Raw genomic sequence first — 19467 nt, 5'->3', positions numbered from 1 at the left:
GGCTGAAATGCCACCTGTCCACAGCTTCTGGCGATTTATTACATCCCTATTTATTTATTTATTGCTATAGTGGCAACTTGGGTATTTGTAAGAGTCCCTACTGCTTATGACAAAGTTGTTCTGTTTGTGTTTTTGATACATTCACGTACAACACTTACGTGAACATTTGGGCTGTTTCACCACAGCTAATGGCTACTAAAGGGATGTGTTTTCCTCCATTACCTAATCAGATGCTAAAGATTTGGTTTACAGCATTTATCAATGGTATTACGCTGAGGCCAGCCCAGAGCATACACTCCAACCGAGGCATTTTGGTTAATCTGATTCTCTCTCTGACCCCACCACAAATCTTCTTGGGAGCCCATCTCATCTCAGTGAGGGGCATGATGGCTAACTGCTCACCCCGAGCACGAGCTTATGTGCAGGCCAGAATGAGGTGGGAGTAAGGGCTTTAAAGTCTGTATTATTCATCCCTGTCATTAGCTATGTGACATAAGGAGGTCTGCTCTGTCTTTGCTGCTGTCTGGCTATTAGAACGACCCTCATCCACTCTATCTCTGCGGCCAAATCCATGCTGCTTTAAATGCTACATTTCACGCATTTTTACAAGTTATTTTCAAGTCAGACATACCCAAACAAGTCGGTTATGCTGTGAGTAATGTCAGAGTGGACAGACGATACGTTGAGCTCATACATGTGAGTCATTTTTGAAGAGTCTTGGGCCGATGTGGAGGTCAAGATTAAAGCAGGGCAGCTGACATGGGTTGCCTCACTGTAATCCTTTCCCCTTTGACCCCACTCCCACTACTCCAACCACGTCTGAGGCGAGGTCACTGTTAATCATGACACCCGACCAGACACAGACACACACAGTAACAGGAGTGTGTCTGTGTGTGTGGGCATGCATGTGTGTGTTAGAGAGAGAGAGAGGAAAAGAGCATGGAAGTGTGTGCCCCTGCATGTTTCTATATTACAGAGTTGGAAAGTGGGCAGAGCTGCTGGTTTATAAGTATTTTTTCCCAATTATGTATTCAGAATTTTCCTTTAACAATATTCTAGGGCTGTGCGATAAAACAATGACAATACATTTTTCAATATAATTTTCTTCAATAGAAATATAACGAATATTTCATAAATGTTCAATATAATCAAACCACCCATACACTGGAAGAGTTGGGTGCTAATTCACCTAAAACTTGAAGAGATCAGTGACCAATAACAAGCCAATGTGAATGGTAACAATATAATGCTACAACAACATTCAACACACTCATGAAGTCATTTTTAGTGTGATAGTTTTGACCACAAATAATGGTACTTGTCTATCCCACAATTGAATTTGTAACATAACATTGGCCACAGTAGCTGTATAGGTAGTCGACTCATTGAATGCAAGTTAATGTAATGTTAGTTGCGGCTATTTCAGTAGAATCACATAATATGAAAAAGTGTGACTAAAGGTAATGTGGATAAAACTTGAATACACTTCCTTGTCTGTGAATATGATTTCTGCCCTGAGTCATGTCAGGTATATTTTAATCGGCAGTGGTGGTTGTTACGTCATCAACATCCTTCTTTTGGTATTGTTTTGACAGAGAAATGGCAGAAGTTACATACTGGGGGGTTTAAAACCTGTACAGAAAAAAAAGACCACAGTTGACACTTTTATTTTATTTTTTGGTTTACATTATCAGCTAAAATTGTAAAATCTGTACATCTGTGCAAAGGGTTTTTGATGCTGATATTTTGATTAGAATGATTTTAAATCTACCTCAGATTTATAAAACGTTTCACAGTTAAGCAAATGCTTGTTACATCCTGACAATAAAGAATAGCTTAAACCACAATAAGCTGATTGGTTTCTTCAACTTTCACTCAGGAACAAAAATCTGCCTTTAACCCTTTAAAACCTGGAGCAACCTCACCTTTCTTGTGCTGCTTTCAGACGCCTTTTGCAAGTATTTAAACCATTAAACCCTGTACAAATTGATGTGATTTCTTTCAAAAACATGGGGAAAAAAGACAGTGAGCAACTTGGTAAGAACTCTACCACAAATTGCAAAAAAATAATAGATTTTGAAAAGTATATTAAAAAAATAGGGAAAAAAGCTAAGGAAAAACTATTTACAATTATTTTTATGATTACTTTTTAAAATTATGATACAGAATTATTATTATTATTACTAAGCACTCTTTCTAAGTCATTTCCATGTTTGTTTGTTTTTAACTTTCTTTCTTTTTTTTTTTTTTAACTGTTTTTAATTTTCTCTTTCTACTAATTTCTTGCTGATTTTTGGGGTCATTTCTTCTTTCGTTGCTCATTGCCTTCTTCCTGTATTTTCAACAGAAATAAAGCCAATTTGCGTGGATTTCAAAGGGTTAAACCCTAGAGAAATAATGAATAATAATAATTTTTATTGGGATAACATGTTTGACCATTTCGCCCAGCCCTACAATATCCTCAAGGTAGAAACACAAATTTGTTTTAGGGCCACCAGTTTAACTTTCTGGCGAGATGGACGGCTATCAGTACGATCATACCCATGAGCCTTGAGTGTTCGGGAAGTCAAAACCCTTTGTCTTAGCAGTTGATAACAAACATGGCGTAATAGTTTCTGAATTCACTCAAAATTGAACCATAATCCAAAAGTGGATGAATATAAGAATGATTAGATTAAAATTTCAGTTCTCTCAATAGTGTAAACTTCAGCTTAAGCCCTATTAGCAGTGCACATGACAGAATTTTTGTGGGGAATTTCTGTAGGGTAAAATGAATATGACTTTCAGACAGTTCCTTCCACTTTGCAACTCTTTTATTCAATGTGGTTTGAATCTATTGTAGCTTTTTGACTATCCAAAATGTTACTAGCATTTCAACTTGTCAAAGTCACATTCTTACAAGAAAGTCAATATCTGTTTCAAATATTAACACACTGTATCTCTGTAGTCATCTTGACTCATCTCCACTGCTCTGTTGTATTTCATATGGTTTGCCCATACAAAAGCTTTTAGCCAAACGTCAGTGAGGGTCTTGGCTGTTACCGCCGTCATCAGACTGGCCACCTTTGCACCTATTGTCTGTCTTCCAGGTTGTTTTTCTCCCCACTGTTCTGCCTCTGTGTTTACTCTGTCACTTGGCCCCAATGTGTATCTGCCTCAGTGGTCCACAGACGTATGCAGTACACACACACAAGCTTGCCGGTGATGACACTAATGGAGTGTTTAGTCAGGAGGACATAGACTTATTAACCAGCTGAGAGAATGGGCTAGATGGTAATCAAATAAAGCGGAGATAAGTTAATAAGCTGTATGTGCAATGGAGTAAGCTACACAGGATTTATCTTGACGGACATGGCACTTGTATGCTGCTACTCATTGAGACACACGAGCACGGTACTTTCAACATGGTTAAGTGGAGATAATAGGGCATGGGTGTGAAGATTCGTCTCTATCAACTATATAGCTGTTCTATTTATAACACTGGTCATAGAAATAGAAACATATATGCTGTCTTTCTGTCTCATCCATGCTCTTTTGCTCACTCAGTCCCTCCTTTGCTTAATCCAAAAACAAAATTGTGGCAGCTCCACAATCTTTATCCTGCTATCACTCACCACAGAGATAGATGGACTGCTTCACTGAAACAGATGATATCTATCCAGAACAAGAGGGAAATGGGAGGAGGATGAAGGAAATGAAGATAGAAAAGGACAGAGGTGAGGTATTAGAGAGGAGACACAGTAAAGAAAGGTATAAACCTAAGGAGGAGGAGGGTGACTGGGGGGGAAGAAGTGAGAAGAGAATGAGGAAGGCTGATTAAGTGAGGCCCATACGGGGGAGGTGGAGGAGAGAAAGGCAGCGGACGGGGCCCAACAGGGGGTAAATCTGAGTCAGTAGCGCTCTATATCTTTCGTATCCCTGCCCCCCTCCTCTCCCACATATCCATCATGTTAATATACCTACAGCGTGGCCCTCTGGGTAATATATCTTTGACCTGTGATTACGCTAACAGCTTATTGTTTGCACACTGAACAATCCCATTATGTCGACGATCTGTTTACATACAGCCTTGCTGTTTAGATTAGCATGGTGTGTATGTGTGTGTGAGAGAGAGAGAGAGAAAAAGACCAAGGATGTGCCTCTACGCCTCTGTGTGCACTTTCACACGTTCTGTCTATGAACATGTTCATCTCCGCATGTTTACGCACATGCGCCGACCCCGGTCAGGGTCATTGCCAGATAAACGCGCGCACGTAGCCTGACGATGTGGGCAGAACAACACAGCAGCACCTGCATTCAGAAGCAGAGAAAAACAAATCAACCTGTCACACACTGCCTGCAGCTGCGCAGAAACGGAGCTTTGTTTGACTTCTAAGAAAGTGGAAAGGCTTGAGGCTCAGAGAAGATCAGCACTTGCTCAATGTCTTGTTTCCTACCACATACGACGTCTCGTGTTTGAGTGACATCTTCATCCTTCCTGTATTTTTAAATCTGCTTTAACTAATCACTGCTAAGTCATAAGTCCTAATTTCAAGTTTGTTTACATGTTGACTGTAAATACCCTCATGTGATTCAGTGTGCTCTGACAGTATTGGAATTAAGAAGATTTCTTCATATAAATTGGCTGCACAACGGGGCATACAAATAATAATACACCACACCTGTATTCTGCTAGATCTTTTTTTCTTGACAGGGTGTATCGACTAGATTGTGAGCAGTTTGGTGAAAAAGAAAACACACCTGCTATCCGTAGTTTTAATCTAATTTGTCACGACTTAACATGAAGTTGTTAGTAGAGCTGTGTAGGTGAAACAGTACAGCTGTTGTGGGCAGGCATCGAAGAACCATTGGGATAGAAGGGTAACAAGTATTTAACCACAGGGCTGAACATCTGGTTGAGCTGAGCGCCATGCTCATTAACACAAAGTTAACCTCAGACAGGACGTGAGGTCATGACAGCCCGGAGAGCCGCATGACGGTCTAACAGTTTAAGGTCGAGGGGTTAGTGAACTCTCCAAGGTGGCTGTCGGTCAGAAAAGAATATTCTATAGGTGGACAGATCAAGGAGGATACTAGAACATAGGCTCTGCGCCACTTGAAATTTTTGTCAAAATAGTCCCTTTCCCTTCCCCGTCCTTTCTCCTGCACCTCACAGCCTTTCTCTGCTCTGCTCTCGGACTTCTCTGGCAGTGCGTAGACTCATTGAGATGTGCAAATCCCTTTGACATAGGATGAATAGACAGTTGCTGGCAGGATGCCCCATGCCACTTTGTGTGCTGCCACTTAATTGGAGCGCCCCAGTTTGCCTTCCCTCCTCTCTTCGCCTACCCACGCTCACTGTGGCCAGGTTCTGTCTGACATCAAAGGCGAGGTTATGCGTCCCCTCAAAGAGTTTTAAAACCTCTCAGCGCTGCTGTTTGGTTGATGAGGACCTTCCACAATAGCAAGGGGGAAGCGGTAAAACAATTTCTGTCATGTTGCCATACATTTTCTCAAATCAAAGTAAGATGTGAAGCTGACAAAGAGCTTGCATTGGCTAAGGAGAGTCAATCCAGTGACTAGGCTTACCTGCACAACCTCTTCTATGAGTAATGGTCACGTTCCATCTACAAGTCAACATGCAGAGTACAGCATCTGAGACTATACATAGTGGATATACTGTACATATATACAGCAACATATTTGAGTGGCGCCGTGTATGATTGTGCATCTGTGTGCATGCGCTTGTATGCGTGAGTGTGTTCGGGTCAAAGTGAACCAGTGTTTGTTTTTCTTTTCCCCATCACCATGTGCATCCATCAGTAGACTGGACACTTTCCTCACGAGGCTCTGGGGACATGCAGTGGAAGAGTGGACTGCGGGGACAGGAGAGGGGTCACTGATAAGTCATGGTTTCCTAGATGCACAGCACATACTGAGAGGTAGAGGATGCACGATGGTGGAGATGAGGTGTTCAGCAACCCTAGTGTTTTCCCTGTCGTCCATGCAAAGGTTTTCTGCTTTCACCACTGACGGGATAACCTTTGAGGTTGTCTCTTCATTGGCTTGGCGTGTTATCTGTCAGTCCATTTTGGTTTTTCTTCATAGTCCGTATAAGACAGAGGTCAGAGTCCTCATGTCTACGTAGCAATGAGTGAGGTGTTGTTTTTCCCTCATGTGTAGGCTCAGGATTGGAAAAAGTGGCCCTCTCAGGCTGACAGCAGCTTCGCTACAGCAGTCACAACCCACACATGGGGAGGGAGAGGGCAATTATTGCAATGGAAAAGAATAAATAGGTATACAAAATAATATATGACATGTTAAAAATTAGATTTAGTAGTGCCAAGGTAGACTCCTGGCTTTGGTAGATCACATGCTTTTCTGCCCAGTTTGATTCCTGATGGAACTGATTGATGATACCAAAGGACTCACTGCCTTATAATCCTTGTAAGGTCGTCAAATAATAACATTACCTATTGCTAATGCCTTTATGCATCTATTTAAATACATAGGAAAAGTGTCCAGATACCCGGGACTATGTCTTTAACTATCATAAAACAAGTACTTTTAAACTTTTAAAAAGGTTGTCTGAAATATCCACGTATTGAGATTTGTGATCTACTAGGGGAGTGGTAAATATACACTATAGCCTGTTCCATGCTGTTGTCTTCATTCGTCTCTATTTACATGTACTAGTGTGGATATTGGAGAGGAAGACTACGCCGTTATGTAAAGAGATTAAGAAGAATAGGAAGTACAATTTTTTTACAGTCCAAATAACTCCAAAGAGTAAAGAAATTATATTGGAAATGATAATTACATGATCTCTGAGGAGGTAAGAAGAATATTGACTTTATATGGAAAATATTGAACCATGAGTACTCTATCCACAGTCATGAAGGTTTACGAAGTTGGTGAGACTTGGTATGTTTCCTATATTAGGAATAAGAATAGGGTTTTTATTATGATCTATTTACAGAGGCATGCATCAATGATCCTCCCACCAAAGAGAAAATAGTCCTTCCAGTGTATTTATCTGACATTGTCAACCATCTCATGTGTATGAGTCTGTCTGTTGTTGTTTTTTTTCTTCTTTTTTCGTGTTTCGTATAAAAAAGCTGGAGGTAAAATATTAGGGAGGGAATCAGGAGTAGTAAGAGGCTTTCAAGAATTTCACTGTCGGGATTTCGAGGGATTTCAGCAGGTCTTGTCTTTTGTTCTTCAGTGAAGTCATTTTTGAATGTTGTGCTTCGTAGGTGTCTTCGTGCGATTGGTTCGGCCGCTCTGACGTCATTGCTGCTCAGTCGTTGGGTTATCTGTGAACAGAAAGAGGAGGAGAGAGGAGGGGTTGGACGAGAAAAGAAAAGAAAAAAGTCATTAAAGTGTGACTCAGACCACAATTCACTCACATACTTTAGTGCAGCGCTTCCATGCACGCACATAAAGCGCACTATGAGGCAGCGAGTGAAGTCCACATTGTGAGCTGTACAGGGCTCTTGTCTAAACTCGGCCCCCCAGTCCGGGGTTTATGGTGACACACAGTGAGTCACAGTCACTGTATTTGGGGGGTGGGGTGGGCCCTGCTGTCACTGGTGCCAGTGTAAAAACAAAGGCAGAGTGACCACCCTGTGAGTGTACATAGCAAGCCCACTTGGCCGAGATTCAGAGTGACAGTGGCGTCAGCATGGGGGGGTGACTCTATAATCAGCTTCAATTAAGGCCAAGGAGAGACGAGAAAATTCGTCGCGGATGAGTCTACTCCATGTCCTCCTACATTATACAATCTGTTTGTGTCTTAATTCTGTTTTTGTGTCTTGAAATGCACAAAGTTTGGTGAGACCCCTCAGCAGCTTGTGCTCTGTGTAAGGATGATTCATGTAGCCAGAAGGAGCACTTTGTGGGTGGGCCATTAGACACTGAGGCTATAGTGGAATTCAGCGACTATCTACTGGAGATCCAATTACATGACCCTACTGTAAAGGTGCCCAGCCTGCACCCATTATAAATCACCATAAACAAAGCAAGTATTGACATTGCATTGCATACCGTTACAGCTCCGCTCAGGCCTGTAAAACCTGAAGTTATTATCATATCCACTCAATTCGCCAAAAGATGGTGTTATTTATTAGCCATAAGATGTTTGATTTTTATTTTCACTAACATAATTTTAGTATTCCCCAAAGAGGTTGAGGCAACTTGTGCAGCCTCTGTTGATAAAATATTATAATCATAATCAAGACTATAATTTGAAACCTACTGGCATTACAGTTTATTACTGGTATCATCATACACACAGATACACACACTCTTCCTCAGTGGCCCCTCTCCGTGTGACATTGTCTCTGTTTGCCTCCCACCACTAACAACACAAATCACTGCAAGCTATATGTCCCTGTTTTGTCCACCTTTTGCGCAGCAGTGAGCCATGTTCTATGAGCTAATATCCTCACAACTGAGATCACAGCCGTTGCCCCGGGGCATGCTACATCCACTCTCAGAGAACAGCAACAGTCAAGACTCCAGCCCTTCAAGACCGACTGTGGTCCCAGGGTGTGTGATAACTGACTATGTGATGGGAATGCAGGGCCATTTGGACCTCCAAAGCCAGGTGTTAGCACTTCAGCTCACTGCCTCATCAATAATTGACAGAGGCAAACCAATCAGAACAATTTGCTCCCCACAGCGAAGTGCTAGAGCCGCCTAACACCGGTGAATCATTAATGAGGCAATTAGCTGAAATGGTTAGACGGTTAGCCCTCACTGGCAGCGCTTCTGTGACGCTACTGCGATGGGTCTCCTTATACAGGAGCTGCACATGATGGCGTGATGTACCGGCCAACACAAGCTTGAGGGGGAGAAAGAGTGGAATCACACAACAGCGCTTGGAGACAGAGCTGAGCCTCTTTAAGGTTGGAGTGTAACTTGTGTCAGTGATGCCAGCTCTCCATCTGTTGACCACGGATCAGAGGGCCAATAATGGGAACAAACCCAATTGGCCATTACCATGGGAGATTGACCTTTATTGGTTGTTGTTACCATTGCACAGACCAACAGAAGCCGTCTCCCGGGTGATTCAAGTGTGGGAGAGCCTTTATGGACATGGATAAAATCGACCTCAGTGACATCACTCAAACATGGGGGAAGGAACAACAACAATAACAGCAAAGATGGAGTTTGCCTTTGAAGAGCAGAGATCCTGGATTGTTGTTTGAGAGGAAAATCAAAGCCCCCGGGGAGCTGCTCACAAAGCCTCATCGATTGGCCATATTGGAACCATTTCATAGTTTATCGATGCTCCTCTGCCTGCTCTCTCAGCCCTGGGTCCAGTACATGCTCAATTAAACCAGCAACCTTGATGTCAGGAACAAACCATACAAACACTGCACGCTGCATGGATTATTCCCAAACACACACTCCCATCTAAAGTAAATATTTCACACACTGTCCATTTTGTTTAGGCCAGATGAGATTAAAATGATGTTGTTTACTGTTCCTCATTTACAGCTTTTCCCTGCACAAAAACGAGTGTTTCCTCTGAGTTTTTCAGCTGCCCAATCATCCTAATGCATTCTCAGTTTCAATATATCTTTGTGATGGAAGGATTTGGAATGAGAGTGAAAAAGCGGGAGCAATAGAAAGAGAGGGAGCAGGGCTGAAAGAGAGGAGGGGGAGGAATGCATACTAAACTCTTAGGGTTCATTGCTGAGGTATAACCTTATAGCAGGCAATGTGTGCAAAGATGGTCTGAGAGTCTGTAGCTTTTCATCTGAACTAAGACGATAGAATTAAATTTCAGTAACATATACTGTATACTATGCTTTCACCGATAGTATAGACGATATTAGAATACTTGTGCGGATAGTCTTAATCTATTTATCACAGTAGCTGTTTCGTCAAAGTCCACACTGAAATACTAACACGACTATCACAGTTTGAATATGTTTAATTGAATTATGGATTGGGGTAAAGGGTGATGATGACAACTTCAAGCAAAGTAAAGGAAGTAACCAGTGCAGTCCCGTATGTATTTTGTTGGTAGAACAAAAGCCTATAAAATCCCAGGCCTCCATAGCATCATGGTCTGCAATAAAAAGATCACCAAGAACTCTTCAGGCTTCCCAGAGTTCATGGTTACCTATCTGTTCTTTCGAGGGTACATGGTGGAACATTCTGTTACAGATTACATGGAAACCCTCCGTGTTCAGAACAGAAAATTAACTTCCTCCAGTCACCTATTGTAGCTAATAACCAGATTCAACACTAAGTGTGTGATCCTTCATTAATACACTGCTGTCAAATTACTTATGATGACATATTTTAATGCCAGTGGGAGATAAGGCAATTTGCAGAAAGAAGAAAATAGCTCCAGTGATCTGCTCCATTATTTGCCCCCGTTTTAACACTCTTGGGCTCGATTTCCTGCGAAGTCTTGACAAATTCCCTCCGGTGTATTGGTGAGTTACGCTTCACAAAGCAATCAGTTTGGGAAATAATTAAGTATGGCGATAGCAAGCACTTCACAAGAGCTATAGAACATAGATAATGGTTGTAATCTAAATGTGTTTGATAAACGTAAATTTAGACATGTTTCATCCCAAAAAGCAGAGTGTCAATTAAGAGTCCAAGTGTTTTACCTCGACATGTGATTGCAGCTTATGGGAGGCAGTCATAACATTTACACATATCCTGTTGGCCCCAACCACCCGGAGAACAATTTAGGATACATTGACTCTCCTATTCTGAAAGCACCAGAGCGAGAAGGTTGTATATTCATAACCATTGTAACAGCTCTTTGTCTGATTGAAAATAATAGAAAGTATTTAAACATGATTTCAATAAAAACTGACCTGGTAAGACTGGGGCCATTTCAACCTTCTGTCATTGAATAACCTTTTGATCATGAGTCATACTAGAACGGTATAAATTGTAGCTTGCTCCAGTAGACCGAATCACCGTGACATTGCACTAACAACAGCAATCACTTCAAGGTAGACAACTGGCAATTGATTTGGATTGCAGAGATATGTGAAATCAGCAAACTTGTTTATTTGTTATGTCATTTTCAGGCCAAACTGTCATGTTTAAAGCTAAATAGCTTTAAATACTTAGTGAGGATAGCTTATTCCTTTATGTACAGTATTGTGTTGCTTTTCTAGCAAAGTGGTTCCCAACTGGTGGGTCGTGGTCCAAAAGTGACTCGCGAACATGTCAAGTTAAAAAAAAGGTGTAAGAAAGTGTAAAAAAAACCCCCACACTTTATTTTGGAGTACAGTGAATTTCCTGCACAGAGCTTTTATTTTGTGGTGCAGTTTCCTGCTGTAGAGTGACTGTCTAACAGACAGCTACTTGACAAAGACAGCAAACTAGCTCAATGACAATGCCAAATGCAATTACGACGCTGAATAGTTTAAAGGACAAATCTAGACCCTGCGGCTGGACCAGTTGGGAACCACTATTCTAGCATCTTTGATAAACTGAATCTAACATCATGGAGGCTAAAAAATGTAATGCTGTGGAAAACCTGGTCTCACTTCGAAGTCGTCGGAATCCGGCACTTGGGCAGTGACTTGCAGCATCAGAAACCAACAAAAAAAGGCATCCTTTAATGTTGGCTTGATACAGGCCGATTGCCGATATAGTTTAACGGCGCCCAGTGGCATCAGGGGGAAACGCAGCAGGACAAGGTGAAAGCTAAAGCAGCAAAAGTCCGATTAGGGTGGGTGGGAGTGGTGATGGATGGGTCCAACAAACACGACTTTCACCCGAAAGAGCGGTGTTTGTGTCCCGTAAGATTTTAAAGCCAAATCCTGTTCTTTTTTCCTAAACCCAACCACATGCATTAGTTGTTGAAGCAAAAATAATGCCAGTTTGCAGTGTTGTACTGACAAAGTGTGTTTATTTCAAAAGAGACTGTGTGTAAACATTAAATTTTCTCTGAAAACTGAAGTGTATTTTGAAAGAAGACAATGCATGTAACAGGCAGAACTTGACACAGTGTCCCAGAACATGAACAACCAACGCACCCAGGGTACCTTGCACGTTGTATGTGGACATGGAAAGTCCATGTCCAAATGTCAATATTTGACAAGGTCGGAGTGAGAATGTGTTGCTGTGGACAGGGGTCACATCAAAATGTATTTTATCCACCTGATAGAACCCCCTAAAAAAATCAGTATCAGTCTGTGCTATATTTGGAATATTTTCACCGCTTACCTCACAAACAAACTAACAGAGGCAGTGGTAGACCACAACTCTTGTTGGGTAAGGTAAAAGTACTGTTTTTGTCAGGCTGGTGTCTTTGAAATAACATCATCAGTTACCGGTTGCACAGAGCTGTCTGACAGCAAGGTGAAAATATTCTAAATATACTTAACACTTAAACCGATACAGATTTTCTAGTTGGGTCTTGTTTTAGGGTGGTTAAAAGCTAATCAATTGTGTTTGTGACTCGGGGGTTCTCTACTCAGAAGTTATTGTAAATCAACATTGTGATTAGGTTTGTATTTCTGTTTTAACTACCAAGCCAAACATACCAATAATTCATTGGTTTCTAATTGGCTAAATGGATTGGGATAAACCAGCCCAATAGTAAAGATAAACAGCTTGTCAAAAAAATGTAAAATTTGATTTTGCTCTTTTTAGCCAACTGTGAAACAGACAAACGATGGATGGAATGAATCCCCCCCCTTTTCTCAAGGAAACCTTTTGTTGTTGATGCAAAGGAAAGATTTCAAGTAATTGATTAGTAGCTTGGTCGACCTGTGTTGCTGATATTGACAGTTATGCAGATATTGTAGACAGCTAGTCTCTGTTTAATGATCGCTATTCACTTTTATAGCCCTCCCAGGAAGCCATCCTCAATAAATATTTGCAAACAGGAAATTTGCAGTATGACTTGAGAGAGTCATAACCCTGACACCTATGTGTTTTGAGATTAACGTGTAATTAAAATAGTAAATCAATATTTATTAAGCAGTACTACAAAGCAAATGAGAAATATAATCAGGTCATATAATGAGTCATGGGATAGAGAAGGGTCCTTTAAAATAGCATTCTGCAAAGCAAGGATATACATAGATGCCAAAAATACTGTCAATCACGTGGCACACACACACGTGCTCTTCACACATACACAAACGCAGTTATAGAAACCTCATCTCGCCCTGAAGACCCCCTTCCTTTCCAAACCACACTTTTTAAATGTGGAGTCTACACTTTTTTCATTTACTCACCACAGCTTTCCCACAGTTATGGTTTGAAGACTTTCATGCCTACAGTAGCTTCGACTGCAGAGACAAAACACCTGAAAACATCCCCTGCGCCTCTCACACTGCTGAGCTCAAAGAGAGTCAAACACTGTCCATACTTTCCAGCCATCCACTGGAATACGGAAAAGAGATGTTAAAAGCTTAATGGGCCGCTCCTGTTATTGTTTAAAAATTGCTCGACATATAAATGGCTGAAGAAAACATTGGTTGGCCTCAATTATGCATTGAAAATAAAGTTATGAGCTAGTGGCTGAATTATTGATGCTGGCACCGGGAACAAGAGCATGTTGGCAATGTGTCACTGCTTTTTTGCTGATGCTTCATCTTGTATTGATAATTTTTCATCTAAAAAGCCCATGAAGTCTTGATCTGTGAAAGATGGAAAAACACACCATGAGTATTGGAAATCTAATGCAATATTACTGGAAGAGGAAAACAGATAACATAACATCGAGTAACATAATGGAAAAATAAAAATGGAGGAGAAAAAAAAATGTGTGGGGCTTTAAGTCGGGGGCGTAGATACTGTCTGCTGTTTGAGCAATATGTACTTTAAGATCCTGAACTGAGACAATACATCTAACAACCTCACTCTTTACCTAATAGAGGCGTTACATTAATGCCATTATTTCTCAACAGTCTCTATATGTGTATAAAATAGGGCATAAAAGCACTAAGGCTCTGGGCTTGGGACTGTCCCGTGGGGCTGACGCACTTCCTGACATGCAAATGCTCGTGGTTCATCTGCCGATAGCCTCTCTCTATCCTATATGTCTCACTGACTCAGTCTCAGTTAACTCTCACTCAAACACACACACACACACGCGCACACACACACACACACACACACACACATGTGCACACAAGCATCAGCATGTGCAGAGTACAGAAAAAAATGCAAATGCTTATTTTAATAATGAAAGTATTTGCAGAGTTAAAGCCACGATCTAGAAATAATTGTGAGCTCCTGTGGTCTCTATTGTTTCATAGTATTTGGACATTTTTGCATATAGAAATTACCTCCTACTTTTTTTCCATTTTACGACCAACACTGTGATGTAACGTGATGAAGCAGAGACACAAATGAATAAAAATAGTTGTGCCTGAATTCCTGAATTTTCTGCAAAGTGAACAAAACGCTGGTCTCCAGTAAGGTTAGTTAAGCAGATGATTTGATGTGTGGAAAATTCCAAATTACTTCCACTGATCCTTTCAGTGAATAACTGACTGCTGGTGTTGAAGTTCAGCATCTGATAACAAATACACGGGCCGTATCAGTCCTAACGAATGTAGTTTTTTTCCTTTTCTATTTTCTATTGCCGCTTTTAGACACTTAAAGTCTTTACTTACAAACATCTCACACAGTGGTTGTCCTCTTTTTCCCACAGCTTTTGTTTTTGGGGTCAAGTGTGACTGCAGGCCGCATTGCACCGCAGCCTGTCTGACTGACTCTGTTAGCTGTCATTCTTTAACTTCTCCATCCCTCTTCTCATCTCAGACACACTCACACTCTTTGCACGAATGACCCAAAATGCTCACCAAAAACTAGAGATAATTGTGACTTATCATGATGGACTTTAGCGCTCCACCTAGGCGCCTGCTGTGGAAATTCCCTATTAATATTAGCAGTGAGTCAAAGATTGCTCAGCTCTTATCTCTGTGGATATTTTGAGAGTTATTCTGGAGAGCCCTCTCTCTCCGGTTCACCGGGGTAAATTTACTGTTAAAGAGACCACGGTGGAGACGCCGATTACCCAATCAGATCCTGTGTTTATGGACTAAAGCCACAATGAGAGCGGCACCGCACTCATTTAGTGTTTCACAATCTGCGGCCGTTTAGCAGTCTGTGCACAGCCAAACACGCTGTGGAGAGAATGTCTTTTTCGTCGATTGTTAGAGCTCGAATGAGACTAATGTTTTTCTATCTTTGTCCTTTTTGGATGTGTTTGAACATTTTTTATTTGAGTGCAAACTGAGCTTATTCTCTGCTGGATTTTTTTTGTAGTAGCATAAAAGCTTGTTTAATTAGATTTCACACATATACACACTTCAAACAAGTTATGCAAAACTTCCTTTTAGTCCTTCAAAGAAGTTTTAAGCATTTCAGCATATGGAGATGAATATACTGTTAAAACACTCAAGCTGTATCTTTGTAGCAGATGCTTTTGATTTAATAAAAATATTGCTCTATGCTTTTTTTTTTATTAAAAATGGAAATCGTTTTTAATTCGTTTATTAATTGTTTTATATATTATTGAAAAAAATCAGCATGTAATTGGCTTTCCTAAAAACATTTTCTGGACTTATATGACTACATGTAAATGGTTCTCCTAAAAAAAGCTTCCTGTTTTTTATTTTAAATATTTTGTGTTATAAAGTGCTCAAGCACTTTAAAAGAAAAGAGCCGAACACTACTGTCTGCAGACCTCGGCAGCTGACATTTTCAGCAGGCATTAAAAAAAGCTCAATGAATCATCTGCCAACGTTTGAAGACAGAGAGGTTGAGTGAGGTTGACAAAGACTGGGAGATCAAAAGAAAAATACAGAAGTGAAACTGAGCAGGAAAACGAGTGCCTGTGATATTTCTCACGAAGCATTATGACTGGCCTCAGCCCGCGGCCGGGTTTAGGCCACTCACAATCAAACATCCAGAATATCTCCTGCATGATTCACCGAGCAGCACTCACAGTTAACGCACTGCTACCGGGGGAAAGAAGACGTTGTAGTGGATGCTTGAGTCAAACAACCGCAGGTCACGTCCGCGCCTCAGTTTTACATGCCCATACCTCTCCAGCCCACTCATGTGTGCCTGTGGATGTGCAGCACAGCCTTAAAAAAAAGAAAAACAGCATGTGGATATATTTTCTGCTCGGTGTCAGTTTCGTGCCGCCCGTGACTCAACTCCTGTCATGCTTCGGTCTTTCATCTCCGTAACGGTGACTGCTGAGATGCTCTTACTTTTATTTCCGATAAATGACTGATTTTATGTTTAACTGGCAGTCGGAGGCCACCGTTAACCTTTCCACACCTCCGCAACAGTGTGCTTTTCACCTCATTTGTGAGGTGTGAGTTGTGTGCTAGTACAGAGCCGCCCACTCGCTTCCCTTCCAGGGTCCCATAATGTTAGCCTGTGGAGGAGCCGCTGAGGAGATCAATATCCATCAGACTGCTAAAATAAATACATTTATCACACCCTGATACTTGCTACACCTCGCCACAACAGCATGTTACATCTGATTGGAGGCAGAGATACTCGGGCTCACCCAGCAGCTACAGAAGCTACCGTCAAACTCTCTCCTTTTAAAAAAAAAAAAAAAAAAAAGGTCACATAACACAACAATTGTCGCTTTCAATGGTGTTGAGCAAGAAGATGACAGACTTATGGCTCTCCGTAGCTCACATAGAACAATACTTTTGACTGCGCGCTTCATCTCTTGTAAGCTCTCTGGGTTTTAAAATCTCATCTGAGGAAAATGTTCCTTCTGTCTTCCCTCTGCTGCAGATAAAGAACAGGCGTTTGAGTAATTATGGTGCATTATCACCAAGGAACGTTTCATTGCTACATTTTAAGCTGTGTAGTGAGCGGTGACAAACGAACGACCATTTTAATTTCTATCAGGAGGAAAAACACATGGCTGGAGCCAATGAAGTCAGCTCTCTCATTCTGCCACTGACTGAGACCATCTGGACCAAATAAAGTTTTTCCCTTTGAATCAACAGCTGTTGGAAATTACACGGCAACACTCCTTCTCTATATATCAGTCTTTTTTTTCTGTTGTTGTTGCTGCACTCCTTTTAAAACCAGCCATGTTTGTTTTATGGTTTTAGTTTAGTGCCAGAGTTGATCAGTGCTCACAGAACAAAACAAAACCTGACTTTTTCAAATGCACCTGTGTTTCCCTTTATTATTTTTTCTTCTTCTCGCTGCATGTCTTTGGCTCTGTATCTTCCTCCCTCTAACCCTGCCCACTCTACGGCGGTGATCGAAGGGTTGACCATGTCAGTCAATCTGTCAGCGGCTGACAGTTTTACAACACATGCACTACACTGATGGGTACCATCACTCACGTAACGATTGCCCCTCCGCACGCTGAAATCAAAAGACAAGACAGAGCGAGAGGGGTTGAAGAAACGGAAGTAGAGGCAGTTGAGTAAAAATAACGACTGAGACTTACGGTGAGAGTGGGAGAAAAAAAAAGAAGCAATTTTATCTCAGTTTCATTTTTGAAACTGTATATTCCCTTTTCAAGATTTTCATGAGGTTTTGAAGCCGGAGGTAGATTTTCCCCTCGGTGCTGCGGAGATGGAATCACCGTGGTTTTCTTTTTCCGCTGGCCAGAGGAGAATTTGTTCCACTCTGCTGGCGGATATGATTTTAACACTTCATTTTGTCCTGGATTACTATCGGAGAGCAAGGCATTTAAATGTTTTTGACATTTTTTTAAACTCTAAACCATCTTATATGTGGTTAAAGCAGAATTATCTATGATCAAAACTCACTGTGTCAGAAATGCAGAAGAGAAAGGACAACAAAGGCAAACATGAAACTGAGACGCTTGACACTTTAGTCAGTTTAGCTCTTTCAGTTGCACGTGCCACTAATCACTGTGTCCACACACACACATTATAATAGTTCGTTTCAGTGGCTTTTTTTCCACCTGCTACTTGACAGCAGACGGTGACGGGAAACTGTCGGACCTGACGGCACATGTCCTAGACGGCTGGGTCAGCAGGAAGCCACAAGTATGCACACTTGAGCCTGGAGTTTTACTTACATAGAAGCCAATTTGAGGATATAAATGATCTGATGGTTTTAGGAAAATGTACTTTGAATTGCCAAATCCTTTTTTTTTTTAAATAGATAGTTATTTTATAGATAGATTTTCTCCTGCCAGAGTCCGAACACTTGCCAATTTATTTATGTAGCAAAACAGGAAAATGCCTAATATGAAGTTCATGCTCACTTAATGACATTAAAGAAGCAGTCTGGTAGTGTATTTTTTGCACAGTGCTGCATTGGAGACGATTTCAGAAGCAACAAACACTCTTTTTGAATCATGTAGTACATTTTGATCAGTGAGGGTTTTAATTAAATCAGTTACATTTTGATTCGCAGCTACTTATAGACTAAATGGGTTGAGATCTGCTCTCAACATTACTTTGACACTTGACAGTGCTGTAGATTAATTAAAAGAAGCCATGCTACAAATTGAAATTACAGCACAAGCAGTAGTCTCTCTCTCCGCAGACCCAGGGGAGGAACAGTCCTAAGCGTTCCTCAGAAAGCAGGAGGCAAAAGCTGCCCAGAGGAGAGAGGCAAACGAGCCAATCTGTTAGTCTGTTTACGGGGGGAACGGCGGCAGAAGCATCCTGCCACCCCGCGCCGTCATATGGGAGCCAGTCTCCCACAAACACATGCTTAATGACTCGATTTATTCACCCCGTCACTATATCTTCATCTTTGCCTCTCTCTTCCTCTAATGGTCCTGCCCATATGCACTTCCAGTTTTCCGTCTCCGTTGGTGTATTCAAGTTATGGGCGCAGTGTTGATAACTTGTGTAGTTTCTGGGGAGTGTGGAGGAGCATGATGGTGACACATCAGGCCTTTGAATGGGGCGCTGTGTCCCGCTGTTAACTCATGGCAGGGGTAGTTCCCGGTCACACGGTCACGGTGGGGTTGTGTTTTGAGCGGCCCGCAAGATGCGTGTCAGTGACATCTGGGCCAACGTTGCCGGAGCATCGATCAGACTGTAGCTCTGGAAGGTCTCTCAAAAGCTTTATTCTTAAATCTATGCTGACAGGTGATGACATGATGGAGACGGGCCTGCTGAATTGATTGTGTCCTCTCTCTCCTTTCACTCCCGCGCTCACACTCCCACCACTTCCATCGGCCTCTCTCTCTTCTCCCTCGCCTCTTTGTCCCATCACTCTCTCCCCTTCCATCGCTCCCCTCCTCCTCCTCCTCCACCCGCTCTCCTTCTCTACTCATCGCCTGGATGTGTCGAGCACAAGATGTCAGATTATTTCCCAGCAGACACTGCGCTGTGTGACAGAGGACTGGAGCTGTATATCACTGGATGACACTTCCTCTGCCCCCCCTCCCCCCCTCCCTCCTTCCCTCTCTCCGTAGACAACATCAAATATCGCCGGGTCTTTTTGATCACTTAAAAGGCTTGTATTAGGAGAGGAGCCGGTGCTTAAACAAAAGCAAACAAAGTG

The 19467-nt window shown here is 41.7% G+C and overlaps 1 protein-coding gene across 1 annotated transcript in view; it reads right to left on the bottom strand.

The window, feature by feature from the left end:
* Positions 1-1738: 1738 nt before the first annotated feature.
* The window catches only part of LOC126394421 (transcription factor Maf-like), an 86087-nt gene continuing 68358 nt past the window's right edge, over positions 1739-19467 (bottom strand). Inside the window, exon 3 of the mRNA XM_050051231.1 lies at positions 1739-7295. The gene's annotated coding sequence lies outside the window, so the exon portion shown is untranslated. The remainder of the gene's footprint in view (positions 7296-19467) is intronic.

This window comes from Epinephelus moara, chromosome 1 (assembly GCF_006386435.1).
Source record: "Epinephelus moara isolate mb chromosome 1, YSFRI_EMoa_1.0, whole genome shotgun sequence".
NCBI classification, from domain to species: domain Eukaryota; kingdom Metazoa; phylum Chordata; class Actinopteri; order Perciformes; family Serranidae; genus Epinephelus; species Epinephelus moara.
This window is presented reverse-complemented; position numbering and strand designations above follow the sequence as displayed.